The sequence below is a fragment of the Lathyrus oleraceus genome, chromosome 6 (assembly GCF_024323335.1).
Source record: "Lathyrus oleraceus cultivar Zhongwan6 chromosome 6, CAAS_Psat_ZW6_1.0, whole genome shotgun sequence".
Lineage (NCBI taxonomy): Eukaryota > Viridiplantae > Streptophyta > Magnoliopsida > Fabales > Fabaceae > Lathyrus > Lathyrus oleraceus.
Genome location: NC_066584.1, coordinates 190547155 through 190562877, shown reverse-complemented (window position 1 = coordinate 190562877; position 15723 = coordinate 190547155). Strand labels below are relative to the sequence as shown.

At 37.5% G+C, this 15723-nt stretch overlaps 1 pseudogene; it reads left to right on the top strand.

Annotated features, from left to right (window-relative positions):
* Positions 1 to 255: 255 nt before the first annotated feature.
* The window catches only part of LOC127094704 (myosin-8-like), an 87837-nt pseudogene continuing 72369 nt past the window's right edge, over positions 256 to 15723 (top strand).

The window sequence follows — 15723 nt, the reverse complement described above, 5'->3', positions numbered from 1 at the left end:
GCCATTTTGATGTCGATTGCTAGTTAAACAAGGTTAGCTAGGGTGAAGAAGCTAACATAGCCGTATCATATTCTGATCATGAACCTGTGCTATTGATGGAATCTGAGAATGTAGGTGGATCAATGGTAGACTGATGGTATATGGACATCGGCTGCTCAAATCAGCTAATTGGAAACAAGCAATAACTGGTTGATTTGACTCTAGTAAGAGGACTAAGATCATATGTGCTGATGATGAGTATTTGAATGCTAAAAGATGGGAAATTGCAGAGTTAAGTTGAATAATGGAAAAACTGTATTGATCAAGGATGTATGGTATGTTCTTGGCATGAATAGAAATTTGATGAGTGTAGGTCAATTGATTGAAAAGAATTTTCAGTAACTATGAAGGACAATATCTTGAAGTTGTATGACTATAATCAAAAGTTGATTATGCAGTCTGAATTGGGAAGAAATAGAGCATTCAAAGTGAACTTTGCAACAATAGACACTCAATGCCTTAGTGAAAGAAGTACTGGAGGGGAAAGTTAGTTTTGGCACAAGATATTGGGGCATCTAAACTACATAAGCTTAGGGCATCTAAGTTCAAAGAATCGGGTTCATGGAATTCCTAATATTGTGGCACTAGAGAAATCATGTGATATATGCATGAGAGAAAAGCAACCAGTATTTCCATTCTCATCATAAATTCCTCCAATAGGAATTCATGCTTTGGGTGTGGTGCATTCTGATGTATGTAGTCCATTTAAGGTACCTTCACTTGGAGGAAACAAGTACTTTATGTCATTTGTGGATGAGTTCATAAGAATGACATGGGACGAACTCATTTAGTTCAAACATGAGGTGGTTTCTAAGTTCCAAAAGTTTAAAGTGAAGGTTGAAAATCAAAGTAGACAAAGGTTAAAGATCCTCGGAATTGATGATGGAATTAAGTTTAACTAAACTGAGTTCAACAAGTTCCATAAAGAACATGGTATTAAGCATGAGGTGACGAATCCATACACTCGACATCATAATGGTCTTGCTGAAAGAAGAAGTATAACTTTGTTTGACATGACAAAGAGCATGTTAAATGAGAAGAATCTTCCTAAGCTATTATGTGAAGCAATAGCCACTTCAGTATATATGCTCAATAGATTTCCATCAAAGAAGTTAAAGGAAGTAGTTCATATTGAGAAGTGGAGTAGAAGAAAGCAAAGTGTCAGCCTGTAGCGGTAAATTCATGACCATCAAGCTATGGATAAACTTAACGTCAATAAAATTAGAGTCGCCACCGCGCTTTTATTGGTTCCAAAGAAAAAGGGAAAAGTACGAACAAAATGCAAGGGTAAGAAGTTTTCAAATCAAAACTATTAAAATGCCAGAGATTACAGGTAAGGGGGTCGGTTACACAGGGGGAAGGTGTTAGCACCCAAAGTGTCCTAGGTACTTCTAGGGAGCCCTTTTTATGTGTGTATGTGTTTTTGGTATAAATGATGTTTGAGAAAAATAGAGTGTGGGGATGAGAAAAGAATTTATTGATTATATTTTTAGGTGTGTCAAGACCTTCAGACTTGTGTCTACGTAACAACATAAAAATGAGGGATAAAAATCTCGTAGTTCGTGGTAAAAATTTCAAATAAGTTGGTGAATTGTTTTTAACAAAAGTTTAATAAGAAAGGCACAAAGGGCCAAAAGTTTGAATGAAGTTGTTAGTTATTTTTGTCTTCTGAAAATTTTAAGTAAATATGGTTAAGTTTATTTACAAATTTGATTTAAGAAAGAGTTTGAAAATTCATTGGCATAAGGCCAAAGTTTCTAATCATTAAAACAAAGTCTAAGTTTGAAATCACAAGCAAAGAAAGTTTTTGAAAAGGGGGAGAGATTTTGAAATTAAATAAGTGGGAGGAGATTAAGAGACTATCCTAAGCCCAAAATTAAAATTTAAGAGTTGAAAAGATCTGACCAATGGGATGCAATCCAATAGACAAGAATGTCATATAGAAAGTCATTTTCCTTTGGACTTTTATCAAGCAATATTAAATAAGAAATGAGCAATATCCAGACATCATGAAGATCAAGGCATCAAATAAAGATAGCCACATCCAAGCAAGCAATCCAAAAGCTAGCAGTCTTCTTTATCTTCTCATGTATCATATGAAATATTCCTTGATCAACTTAGAGCAAAGCATCAGACACAAGATCAAAATAAGAATTAAGCACAAAGCTAGAGTAGCAGATGAAATCAAATAAATCCCAAGGCTTGCACCAGATGAAGGCTTAGTTCACAATAGCTTGGTCTCAAAATGTTGGCATTGGCCAAGTCCTTTTTGCACAGGGAATTTTGCTTAATCCTAAGTCTAAAAGTTCAGATCAAGTTCAATAGTCCACCAGATCTTATTTAGTGTTTTTTGTTGTTGTTAAGTATTTTAAGGTCCTAAGACCACAAATAAAACCAAAACACACAAACAAAATATATAACAATCACAAGATATGGCTCAAATGAGCAAAGTGAAAATAACATAAACATAAACAAGTTAAATGAAATGTAAATGGGAATGAATGATAAATGACTAAAATTTAAATTGCATAAACTAAATGACTTGAAAGTAAAGAAATATTAACAAGAGTTGGTCAAATGTTAGTCAAAAATTATTCAAAAGTTAGTGGTGATTTTAATTGATTAAGTCATTCTTTGGAGAACACTCAACCATTCATTCACAAGTATAAATCCTTAAACCAAGACATCTTCCATGAGAAGGGATCCAACTTGGATAATTCAACTAGTATGCGACTAACTCCCATGAAAGGAAAAAAAGGTCAAGTCTCCAGATAATGCCATGAAGAACGGGAGACTTACAATATCACTTACTAGAATGCTATGCCTTAAGGGTCAAATTTAGCTCTATGTTAAACAATCGTAATTGGACTTATGTAGAAGTCACAACTATCTGAGGTCGGGCAATCAAAAATTTGGTGTTAATACATGTTAGAGATTTGGTATGAAGAACCAAACTCCTAAAACATAACACACACTAAAAGAAAAAATCAAGAAGGAGGGACCTATCTCAGTCATACTTGTATTGATTCATCTGACATAAAGGTCATTGATGAATCAATTAGCCTATAGACATTAGAGATTTCATTGGTCAAATGAGGGAATGAGAAAGAATAGGGATGAAGATGAATAGATAGGGGAAGATAGAAACACAAATTGATCATGGGAGTAATTTTATCAAATCAAAACCATCCATTCATTTTGGGAGATGAAATGTACATTTCATCAATCCCCTAAATCCAATGGTTTTGATCGAACAAAAATCAAATCAACCTTGACCAAGGCCCAAACAGAAAGTCAAACATCATAAGACCATGAATATGGCTCAACAACATTTATAAACATTTAATTAATTAAAAAACACCTTAAAAATGAATTAAAATACATTTTAATTTGGACAACACCTAAAATCCCTTCAAAACACCAAATAAATGGCCAAGTAATTTATCCTAGGTCAAAGGACCTTAGACAAAAAAAATTCACTATTTTTGAAAAGTCAGAAGTATTTTTAAATAATTAAAAATATGCTCAAAAGCATTTAATTCATGAAAAATTAAAAAATAATCTAAAAAATAATTTTCATTCAGAATATGGAAGAGGAAAATATTTAAAGATTTTTGGTAAAAGTCCCATATTTTTTGGATTAAAAATGAAATTTCTATGAATTAAACAAAATAAATGGATTAAATGAAAATTCAAAAAATAAAAAGAAATTGGAAAAAACGAGGGCCATTAATTGAGGTGGAAAATCTAATGGCCAAGCGCGTGTTACTGTTGATTCCTTAGGATTGGTAGTAATTTTAGAAAACAAATAATGTAATCATCTTTGTTGTTTTAATATGTTGGGTTGAAGAAATTCAACATCTGGACCAACATGTCATGTACGATGTCACGACATCAGGTCTGTGACATCGCACATGTGTAGGAAACTGAATTAATTAATTCAGTATATGTCATGGGATCAGCAAGGATATCTGGTGAATATCCTAACTCCCATGTGGAGGTCTTGAAGACTAAATCAGAATATATATAGGCTCTAAACATGGAGATATATATGGAGAGAGTTTAGGAACTTGAAGACCTTGTTTGTAGCAGAATTTTTCTGCTGAAGTTGCAACAGCAAAGAACAAGTCTGCTGCAATTTTCTGAAGGCCCAAATCCAGTTGGGTGATTAGGTTATAAATAGCTGATTGTAATCTAGTTTTTGTAAGCCTCTTAGAATGAATTTTTAGGGGTGTGTGTAAGCTAAACCTCCCAATTTGTGGGCAGGTTACCATGTGTTTCTCAGTGGTAAAACCTGAGAGTGTTTGTAACTCGAAGCCTGTAGGCAAGAGTGATTTTATTCTTGAATGAAGCTGTGAAGCAAGTTCAAGGTGTGTGAACATTACATTGTATTTGTAGTGATAGGAATGGAAACTGGAGGTTTCTATCTAGGAGTTCCTAGGTATAGATTGCATTGGGTAGGGATTAAGTGAAGAGTTGTAAACGGGTGAGTTTAGCTCTGAATTAATACTGCTAATAGTGGATCTTCTTCCTGGCTTGGTAGCCCCCAGATGTAGGTCATGTTGGACTGAACTGGGTTAACAATTTCCTGTGTTTGTTTTCCTTCTGCATGTGTTTTTATTACTGTCATAACTCAGCAGGTATTCTAGTCAGCTTATCAAGATGATAACAGACTTGGCATATAACCTTCTATTTGAATGTTAATCAGAATGTTGTAACATTCATCATGGACAGTAGATACTGAATGATGAGCAGGTTAATTTCAGTTCAGTATTTATTTAAGTCTGTTCTTTTCAAGGATAACAGACCTAGCTGAAGGATCATTGTGAAACTGTCAAACTGGATGTTTTGACAGTTGATACTGAAGGTTGATATTGAAGAAGAGACTAGTTAGTCTTTTACAGTTCTGCAAACTTAGCACAGTACAATTCCAGGAACATAACAGAATCAGCTATGTTCTGGATGTCGAACTGAATGTTGTGACATTCATTCCCAACAGCAGGTGCTAAAGTGTAGGATGATTGGTTTTTCTGGTTCAGTGTTTTTCTCAGGCTATTATTCAGGGATTCAACAGCTTAGAGAAAAACCAGGAAACCAACTACTAACCTACAATTAATGAACCTAACAAATAGCCAAATTGTTAGCAATCTAATAAGTGGAAATTAGATTAACATGTTCAACCTTTAATTCAGGAAAAACAAGTAAAAGATACACACACTGGAACAATGTAACAGATGATGTCCACAAACAACAGTAAGACATCATGCTGATAACTATGGAAGAAAACAACAGAAGTGAGTGCTAGGTTTGATTTCTGTTGAGTCCTTCTTCCTGATGCACAAAACCAGGGGTTCATACATTCTAGGGTGACATAGAATGAGATGTTGTGACATCTGTGAACCTGTGCATATTAGTACAGTGGTTAATAACTATCTTGCTGTATTAGGTACAATGTTAGATCAGATGTCATGATGTGGAGTATAACATCTGAATTCTGACTACACCAGAATTTCATTTGATATCAGAGCAGGCATCCTGTTCTGTCTCTGGATGAGATCCATGGGTGATACTTTCTGGTATCTTGCAAGGAGTTATGGTAGTACTAATGTTGGAACCTGTGAAAGGTTCTGTACTTTCCCTGAATGGTCCCTTGAAGTAGGTGGATGGACTGTTCATGACAGGAATGGTGTGTACCTGTCTCTGGAGGGTGGCAATTGGCCTGTGTGTGGGACAGCTGTGCCAGTATTGAATCACATTCAAACTTGGTATGGTCTTGGAGGCTGATCTGGTGAAGTGTGTGTTCATAGGTTGAGTTGTATTATGATTTCCGCTGCATAATACCTGGCAAAACTCAAACTCTGATGTTGTTTCCCCTCATGTGGATGTAAGGCTGCTGTATTCAAGATCTCATCATAATCTACTGAAGATGTCAAAGATACTTGAGTCCCCTCAAGTCCACTCATCATGACGTTCTCACTTCAGGATGGTAAGAATCACTTAATCACTGATTCTTTTACTCACTTGAGTAGGGTGTATGAAGACCTTGAAGACCTTCAAGGAAGGTTTGTTCCAAGGAGGTGGAACTGATGTTCTATGCGATGTTAGAACATGTTGTTCAACAAGTATGCAACTACTGGTTGAAGAGCAGATGTTTTTAGGTATCAAACAAAGGGATACTTCTGTTTGGAACCTACTCCTGACCTGGAAGAGGAGACATCTGTGTGTGCTAAGTTGACAAGGGAAGGGTCAACTGTATGTGTGCTCAAGAAGGTCACCTTTAGAAGTCTGATCTCTAAAAGTTGAGCTGGTTGAGATGTGGCAGTGTGCAATCTCCTGCTGTTTGGCATATTCTTGTAGATTGAGCAGGGTTGGATAGGTGTTCCCTGAAGTACTATGTTGTGTTGGAAGACAAGTCCCCTGGATGTTAGCAGTCAATAATGGGGTAACCTGAGGGCTGTATCATCTACGAGGATTGGAACCATGAATCATGTTATTCAAACACCACGTGCAGAAGTGGCAGTTCTGTCAAGGAGTAAGAATATGAAGATTCAGAGGTTGGTTGAAGTAGTATGCCCTGGCAATGCATAACTACTATTGACTAGTATTGTGTGTCTCACTAGTACTTATGGTCAGCTGGAGTCTGATTGGAGGAGTTAGTTGCCTCTGGTAGGGATAGTGTATGTCTTGTGGAGACATATGTATACAATGCATGGATATTGGTGTGAAGTATCCATGATTGTTAATTTGAGGGGGAGTTTTGGTTAACCTCCTCAAGTCTGGTCAGCCTAGGGTCTGGTTGGCTGTTGACCTGTGTCACATGGGTTCTGGTGGTTGTGTGACACATTTGCAAGGAAGAATTCATCTCTCTCATTCCTAAGGGTGAGTTTAATCTGGGAAGACTTTCAAAATTGTCTAGGTGCTTGCAAGCAGAAGATGTTGACACAAGAAGAGTACCTTCAAAGTATTCTTATGGTGGAAGTATCTGAAAGGAAAATTGGGAAAGGATTTAAGATCAATGTCTACTTGTGTCAAGTACAAGAGTGTAATTGATTATCCTTGGAGCTCAAGATAACGGATGTTCTTAAAGATGTTGGAACATCACTTCTTCAAGACCCTGTGCAGAATCACAGGAAGGATAGTACTTTGGCTTATGATCTATCTCTTTGGTGGCAGCAAAAGCATATGATCTCTGAAAAGGTTTCCTGGCAAGAAACATGTTCAGCCTTGGTATGTACAAGAAGAAGAAGACATCATAGTCTTGATGGTGGTTACTTGGATCAGTTTATTTCTGATCTAGGTAAGGAAGTGCATTAGCTTATGCACACTGTGGAGTCAAGAACAAGTGGCAGCAGTCTTGACATCATGGAAACAGCCTTGCCTTAGGATGTGGAATCCTTGGTAGAGCTGAAGGGTTAGTTTCTAACTGGTCCTTCTGAAGACTCATACATCAGAGTGTCTGATGTCTTTGGAGAAGAAGCAGGGATTCATCAAGGTGTGAGCTTGGATGATTTAACTGTAAACCTGCAGGATGGAGGTTGGTTACTCAAACTTGGTTCCACAATCAAGTCTATGAGAACAGTGAACTCTAGTTCTGTGAAGGGAGGAAGTTCTTTCAAGTGGCAGAAGAAGGAGCTGAATTCAACAGCTAGATGTCAAAACACAATGTTGTGACATTTGGCTCAACATCAGACTCTAAGTTGGTGAAGTGGCACATCAACTTGAGATAGAAGGGTCTACAGGGTTGTAGATTGGATACTTCAAAAAGGTCGTCCTCGTAGCAGTACTTTGGAGTGGCTGGATGGTACATGTTCATGTCTTAGAAAAGCTAAGTTTTGTTCAACATGTAGCTTGAAGTTCAAGTCTCACTTGGAAGGTCAGAATATCTTTGGGAGAAGTCTGATAAACTTGGGGAGGTCAAAAAGCAGCATTTGACCTTTTCATATGAGAATTCATGAAGGAGGTAATCAACCAGTGGCAGTTGGTCTATCTCAGAAGTGAGTTCGAAGAATCAAGATAATCAACATAAGGCAGCTGGTTATTCTTGAGGTAAGGTCTGAGACTAATTACTTTTGAGCAGAAAAGTAGGAAGTTGAAGACAAAAGGAGGGGTCTTCCATTCATCCCTTGGAGCTTGTGGTAGGAGTTCTAAGCCATCTATGGAAGATTATCTCATGTAATGGGATGAAAAGGTATATGTCCCAATTTATGTCTGGGTTCTTCTTGATCAACCCGAAGACTCAGTGGTATCTGAAGACTATCAGATGGTGTGCCTTGTCCTGGTGTGAAGGATGTCCCAGCTGATGTTAGAACATCCAGTGAAGTGGTCTTCTGTTCTAGTTAGAAGAGAGATTGACACAGAGTGTGAATGTGTTCAGCTAAGAGGGTTGAACAGAGGGTGTGCTCTTGAAGACATGAAGATGCGTCTTATGTTTTCCATTCATCAAGTGGTCTGGATTCTCTTTGAATCAGGAAGTATGTGAAGGTCCAACTTTGGGGTGTTGGATATGCTCATGTGTGATCTCCAAGTAGCTGCAAGTAATCATCAAGCTTGTGGTCTATGTGCACTCAGATAACCAGGTATGGCACCTTGTCAGCTATCATGATGTTGTGTCAAGGCTGAGTGAGCTGAAAAATGTCTGACCGAATGTCATGACATTGCCCTGGAAAATGCTGCTAATTCCTTCTACAACTTAAAGTCAGTAGGAATTATGAAGGTGATGTGTCAAATTCTGGAAAGTCCGAATAAGCCAGATGGCTACAGCTGTATGGTACAGGGGGAGTAACCATCTGCTGAAGTGTGGGAATTTGACTGTATCAGTGCCAGATGTCAAGTCTCTACTGGAGGTATGACAGGAACCTTGGAAAATGGTGAATACTAGCAGAATGCAGGAAAAAGCCGCGTGAAATGTTAAGACATCGCGTGCAACGTGTCTGACTGCATATATGGAATAGTCTCCATGCACTGGAACGGCTATTTTGGAAAAGAAACAGTCAGGAGCTATAAAAAGTATTCAAAGATAATATGAGATTGTGTTGGTGATTCTCTGACTGTTTCTCAGCAAAAATAAATGCATCTTGACCAAGCATTTATTTCTACCGGAAATTCCTAGGCACGGGCTGGGCTATTTAAAGGATGCAATAGTCCTCTTCCTCTCACAAGAAAAACACTCCATTCTCAGAATCATGGGGTATGTTAAGGTTTGGGCAAGCTGCGCCTGGATCTGGTTTTGTGAAGGGTGCCTTTACAAATGTTTAGCTAAAAAGGGGGAGAGAAATATAGTCCTGGGAAATATAGTCCTGGGGTTGAGAATGTACCAGAAGCAAGCCAACTATGGATGTGGCAGCAAACAGAAGTTGGCATCAGGCACAAAATCCACCAACTGGGTTTACCTCTTGTGTCTTGTGATCTGAGTTAAGAAAACAGTTGTGCCTTGTGATCTGAGTTACATTGTCTATGTACTCAGCATTACATAGTCTTTAGGAAGCTCTCCGGTTGAGGGGAAGGGTTCTGGTACAACTAAGTCTTGTCCCTCTTCTTCCCCATGTACACCAACCTTGGTGTTTGTAGTGGTGGAGCCAATGACGGAGATGAAGAGCATTCCCAAATTGGGATGTTTTGTCTAGTGTATTGTTTATTTGTTTTAGCTAAAATTTGCCAAAGGGGGAGATTGTTGATTCCTTAGGATTGGCAGTAATTTTAGAAAACAAATAATGTAATCATCTTTGTTGTTTTAATATGTTGGGTTGAAGAAATTCAACATCTGGACCAACATGTCATGTACGATGTCACGACATCAGGTCTGTGACATCGCACATGTGTAGGAAACTGAATTAATTAATTCAGTATATGTCATGGGATCAGCAAGGATATCTGGTGAATATCCTAACTCCCATGTGGAGGTCTTGAAGACTAAATCAGAATATATATAGGCTCTAAACATGGAGATATATATGGAGAGAGTTTAGGAACTTGAAGACCTTGTTTGTAGCAGAATTTTTCTGCTGAAGTTGCAACAGCAAAGAACAAGTCTGCTTCAATTTTCTGAAGGCCCAAATCCAGTTGGGTGATTAGGTTATAAATAGCTGATTGTAATCTAGTTTTTGTAAGCCTCTTAGAATGAATTTTTAGGGGTGTGTGTAAGGTAAACCTCCCAATCTGTGGGCAGGTTACCATGTGTTTCTCAGTGGTAAAACCTGAGAGTGTTTGTAACTCGAAGCCTGTAGGCAAGAGTGATTTTATTCTTGAATGAAGCTGTGAAGCAAGTTCAAGGTGTGTGAACATTACATTGTATTTGTAGTGATAGGAATGGAAACTGGAGGTTTCTATCTAGGAGTTCCTAGGTATAGATTGCATTGGGTAGGGATTAAGTGAAGAGTTGTAAACGGGTGAGTTTAGCTCTGAATTAATACTGTTAATAGTGGATCTTCTTCCTGGCTTGGTAGCCCCCAGATGTAGGTCATGTTGGACTGAACTGGGTTAACAATTTCCTGTGTTTGTTTTCCTTCTGCATGTGTTTTTATTACTGTCATAACTCAGCAGGTATTCTAGTCAGCTTATCAAGATGATAACAGACTTGGCATATAACCTTCTGTTTGAATGTTAATCAGAATGTTGTAACATTCATCATGGACAGTAGATACTGAATGACGAGCAGGTTAATTTCAGTTCAGTATTTATTTAAGTCTGTTCTTTTCAAGGATAACAGACCTAGCTGAAGGATCATTGTGAAACTGTCAAACTGGATGTTTTGACAGTTGATACTGAAGGTTGATATTGAAGAAGAGACTAGTTAGTCTTTTACAGTTCTGCAAACTTAGCACAGTACAATTCCAGGAACATAACAGAATCAGCTATGTTCTGGATGTCGAACTGAATGTTGTGACATTCATTCCCAACAGTAGGTGCTAAAGTGTAGGATGATTGGTTTTTCTGGTTCAGTGTTTTTCTCAGGCTATTATTCAGGGATTCAACAGCTTAGAGAAAAACCAGGAAACCAACTACTAACCTACAATTAATGAACCTAACAAATAGCCAAATTGTTAGCAATCTAATAAGTGGAAATTAGATTAACATGTTCAACCTTTAATTCAGGAAAAACAAGTAAAAGATACACACACTGGAACAATGTAACAGATGATGTCCACAAACAACAGTAAGACATCATGCTGATAACTATGGAAGAAAACAACAGAAGTGAGTGCTAGGTTTGATTTCTGTTGAGTCCTTCTTCCTGATGCACAAAACCAGGGGTTCATACATTCTAGGGTGACATAGAATGAGATGTTGTGACATCTGTGAACCTGTGCATATTAGTACAGTGGTTAATAACTATCTTGCTGTATTAGGTACAATGTTAGATCAGATGTCATGATGTGGAGTATAACATCTGAATTCTGACTAAACCAGAATTTCAGTTACCCACGATGTGCTCTAGTCAATGCGCCACACACATGGTATTTAAAAGGAAAGGCCCAAATTAAAATATTCAAACATGATCAGATGGTCAGGAGGCGTGCCAACACACCACTGGAGCTAGGGCTCTGATCATCTTCTCTAGTGAACCTCACCGGATTGGGCCACCTTTATCTCAATGAAAAATGAAAAACAAGGACACTATTTCAAAGAGAAAATGCTCATGAGCTTGAATCTGACCTCAATTTCCTCCAATTCTAAGTATATTAAAAGATATAGGGATTTGAATTTTGAGGATCATGAACTGAGTTGCTTCGATTTGACCTCAAAGCAACTCAATCTTGTTGCCTACATTGGTAGGACTTCAACCAACCAAAAATCAAAGAGAATGGTGAAGAATTGAGAGAGAATCGAAGAGATGAAGTTTCTGAAAAATTACCTTCGAGGGAGCATGAATCTTGCTTCTAATTGGTCTTGGCTTGACTTCAGAAGCTTGTAGGAAGTGAATTGGATCAAGGAAGGGCTTGGATTCTTGGAGTTTCAACTTCAAAGGGAAGTGAAATTGAAACTAGATTTTCAATTGAAAACCTTCAAGTTTATCCTATAATGGTGAGGGGTATGGTTGTAGGATCAAATCTTGGGCAAGGTGTCCCCAATTCTGAGCAGAAGGGGTTGTATTTATAGGCAATGCAATTGATTTCCACACACTTCCATCAAAATTCCAAAAATAGTAGTTCTCACTTGCATGGATGCATGGGCGTGTGATAGGCCCATGAAGTGATGTCGAAAGGTCCAAAATTGATCATGAGAAATGCTGAAAGTGTGTCATGAAGTCACGCAATTGGAATTGGGAAATGGTAATGAGATTCAATTAAATGGAACCTTGAAGAAAAGCCATATGCAAGTTGTTCAATCCTTGGCCAAATGAAGTGATCTTGGACTTTTTGGAAAGGTGAGTTCAAGGATAACAACTTTCATGTTAAACAATTTTCCATTTGAAGCTTGTATCATGGTGAATTTTGAGGTGGAAGTTTGGAAAATCAAACATAAATAAAAAATTTCTAAGTACCAAGCCAAATGTTCACTTCTTCCACCTTGAATAACTTTTGCTATGGGCTTAAAATGGAAAAAGTTCCTTCATAAAAAGTTGTACCTCTTTCAAATCTATTTAAGTTTTTCACAAGTTTGACCTCATTTGGATTTGGTATGAGGGAGTTATGCATTTTAGAAGTTGAGGAAAATTGCTTGTTCAATGGTAATGGCCCAAAATGACCTATAATGTTTCCTCTTGGCACATGCCCTTGAAAGTAGAATTTGACATTTATAAAAGAATAAAAGTGGGAGAGGACATCTTTAAATTGATCATGAAACTTGTATGGAATTAAGCTCATAAAAATTGAGCAAGTTATGGTCCTTGGAAGTTGACCTCCTAACTAGGGTTCAGACAAAACGACCTATAATCTTTCACCATAAAAAAAGACTTTCCAAGCAAAAATAGATCTTGACCTCAACATAAAAGTTGTTTGGAATGTTATAAGGAGTAAATTTTATCTTGGAATAATTTTGATATGACACAAATTGTAGGAGATAGGGTCTAGGGAACCTCAGTTTTGACTAGTTGACTGTCTCTGGTCAACCACCATGAACCATCTTGCAAACTTGAAGTTCTCTTGATCTCTTGGACTCATCGAGGATCATATATGTATAATATGATGTAATATGAAATATACCTTGAAATAATTTAATCAAATGTTGAGGAAACTTGTTGAGGAAGTCACATAAGATACCCAGATGAATCAGGGCTTCCAAGGCAAATAAGCTTCAAACTCTTGATGAATTCTTGATAAAAATGATAAATAAAGAACATGGGGGCCCATATATGATATTTAGCGCCAATGTGAACCATCTCTTGATTGATCTCCTTGCATTGAGGGTCTTAAACCCTAGATATGAGCTTGATGAGGCATTGGTGGATGCACACACTACCTACAAAGGAAACAAAACTATACATATTCATATTTTTGGTATTTTGGTTAGTAAAACAAATAAAAACAAAGTATGATACAATCAAATGTGCTTGGTGATCTCTCTCCCAATGCAAACCCAATGAATAAAGGGTGAGGAGGATGCCAAGGTGTGATCCCCAAAGCCAATGCATATGATGAGATAACATGAGGGATCTTAGGGTCTAAATTGGGGTCTTACAGCTGCCCCTATTTAAGGACATTCTTGTTGGTGTAAGCCCTAGAGGCCAATACTTTTGGTACTTGTATCGAATTATTTATTAATTAATAAAAGGCTTTTTCTTTAGTATGTTTGATTAATAAAGTCCCTAGAATAACTAGTCCGTTTAATGTATCAAGTATGACTTAATCATGAGATCACATTAAACATAAGGACATTATTCTTAAAGTATTTGTAGTCGAGCTTTATTGTGAAGTGGGATAACATTAAAGCATTAAGACTATTATGTTTGTAGACTGATGATCACATCTCATGGATCATGGATAAAGAGTTATCAAGTCTTAAACATAGGTATGAATATTAAGAGTAATATTTATACCGGATTGACCCGCTATGAGAATACTATATAGAAAGTTATGCAAAGTGTCATAAGTTATTCTCATGGTGATAATGGTGTATACCACTCTTCGACCTGAAACCACTATGGATCCTAGATGTAGAGTCTAGTGCTTTATTGCTGATCCAACGTTGTCCGTAACTGGATCACCATAAAGACAGTTGATGGGTACTCCACGAAGCATGCTAAGGGACATGAGTGACCTAGATGAAATTTGCCCATCCTGCGTAACAGGATAAATGTCTATGGGCTCAATATTGAACTGGACACGGATGACACAATCTATACCTTGTGTTCAATATAGACATAAGGGCAATGGGGTAATTATATACATAATTATTATCACAGGAGGTTTTGTCAGATCACATGACATTTTCGTGTCTTCGGTAGCAGTGATGTGTTGCTAGATACCGCTCACTGTTTATTATGTTAAATGCGTGATTTAATATAATTGCCAACATCGCGAAAACCTACAGGGTCACACACAAAGGACAGATTGATGAGAGATTGAGTAACTAAGGAACATCGTAAGTTACGGTGCACTTAAGTGGAATACGAAATATGGTAAGGTCGCTTAAGTGATTTTGGGCATATTATAAGATATGGGCCAAAATACACTTAAGTGGGCTTTTTAGCTTGAAGCCCACACAAGTGGTTCTATAAGTAGAACCCTTGGGTAGAAGCATTCAACTCAGACTCAACTCAAGTGAAGACTTGGAATTTTGTTTCCTTCTCTCTCTCACTCAAAGCCTTCATTCGTACCAGCTAGCCTGAGATTGAAGGAATTCGTTCGTGTGGACTGAGTAGAGACGTTGTCATCGTTCAACGTTCGTGATCGCCACAAGAGGTAACGATTCTATCACTGATCATGCCCATTCATAAGGATCACTAAATGGAGAAATTTATAAATTCCGCTACGCCTTGGATGACAATTCTCCTTCAGTGGTATCAGAGCCACTTACGAAACCATGAATCTGATAACTGTTTTTGTTTTGTGTTAATATGATTAAAGACAGAATGGATCAAAGATTAAATTGAGATCGATCAAGTTATATATATATATATGATATATGTAATCCTGAAGCAAAATACATTATATATGATATAGTGTTCTCATTTCGTTCATTCAAACACTCAATGGTTGTTTTCCTTTGAGCGATCAATGGTCGTTTGCTTCTTGATCTGACATTAGTATGGTGAAGCAATGACGTGTTGATCAATCATACTGAATCAACAATCGAGATGTGTTTGACGGTCTGAAATTGGTGCATCAGGGTTAGTGACGGCACAAGGGTTGTGTTGTCAGAGAGTTATACGATTAGGGTTATGACTGCACAAGAGTTGTGCTTTCTAAACACTTTTTGGAACAGTGTTAACCGGTTAACGCAATACGAAATAAAAAATTTAAGTTTATCAAACAGTGTTAACCGATTAACGCATTTGGTTAACTGGTTAACGCAAGACGGAAAACAGTTTTCCAAGAGATTTTCAAACAGTGTTAACCGGTTAACGTATTTGGTTAACCGGTTAATGCAAGACAGAAAGCAAATTTTGAACAGATTTCAAACAGTGTTAACCGGTTAACGCATTTGGTTAACCGGTTAACGCAAGGCAAAATTCACCCGTTCGGCTAACTCAGTGCTTTAAAGTATCAAGTGTTGATGCGAAAAGCGACGTCGATTTTAAATGAA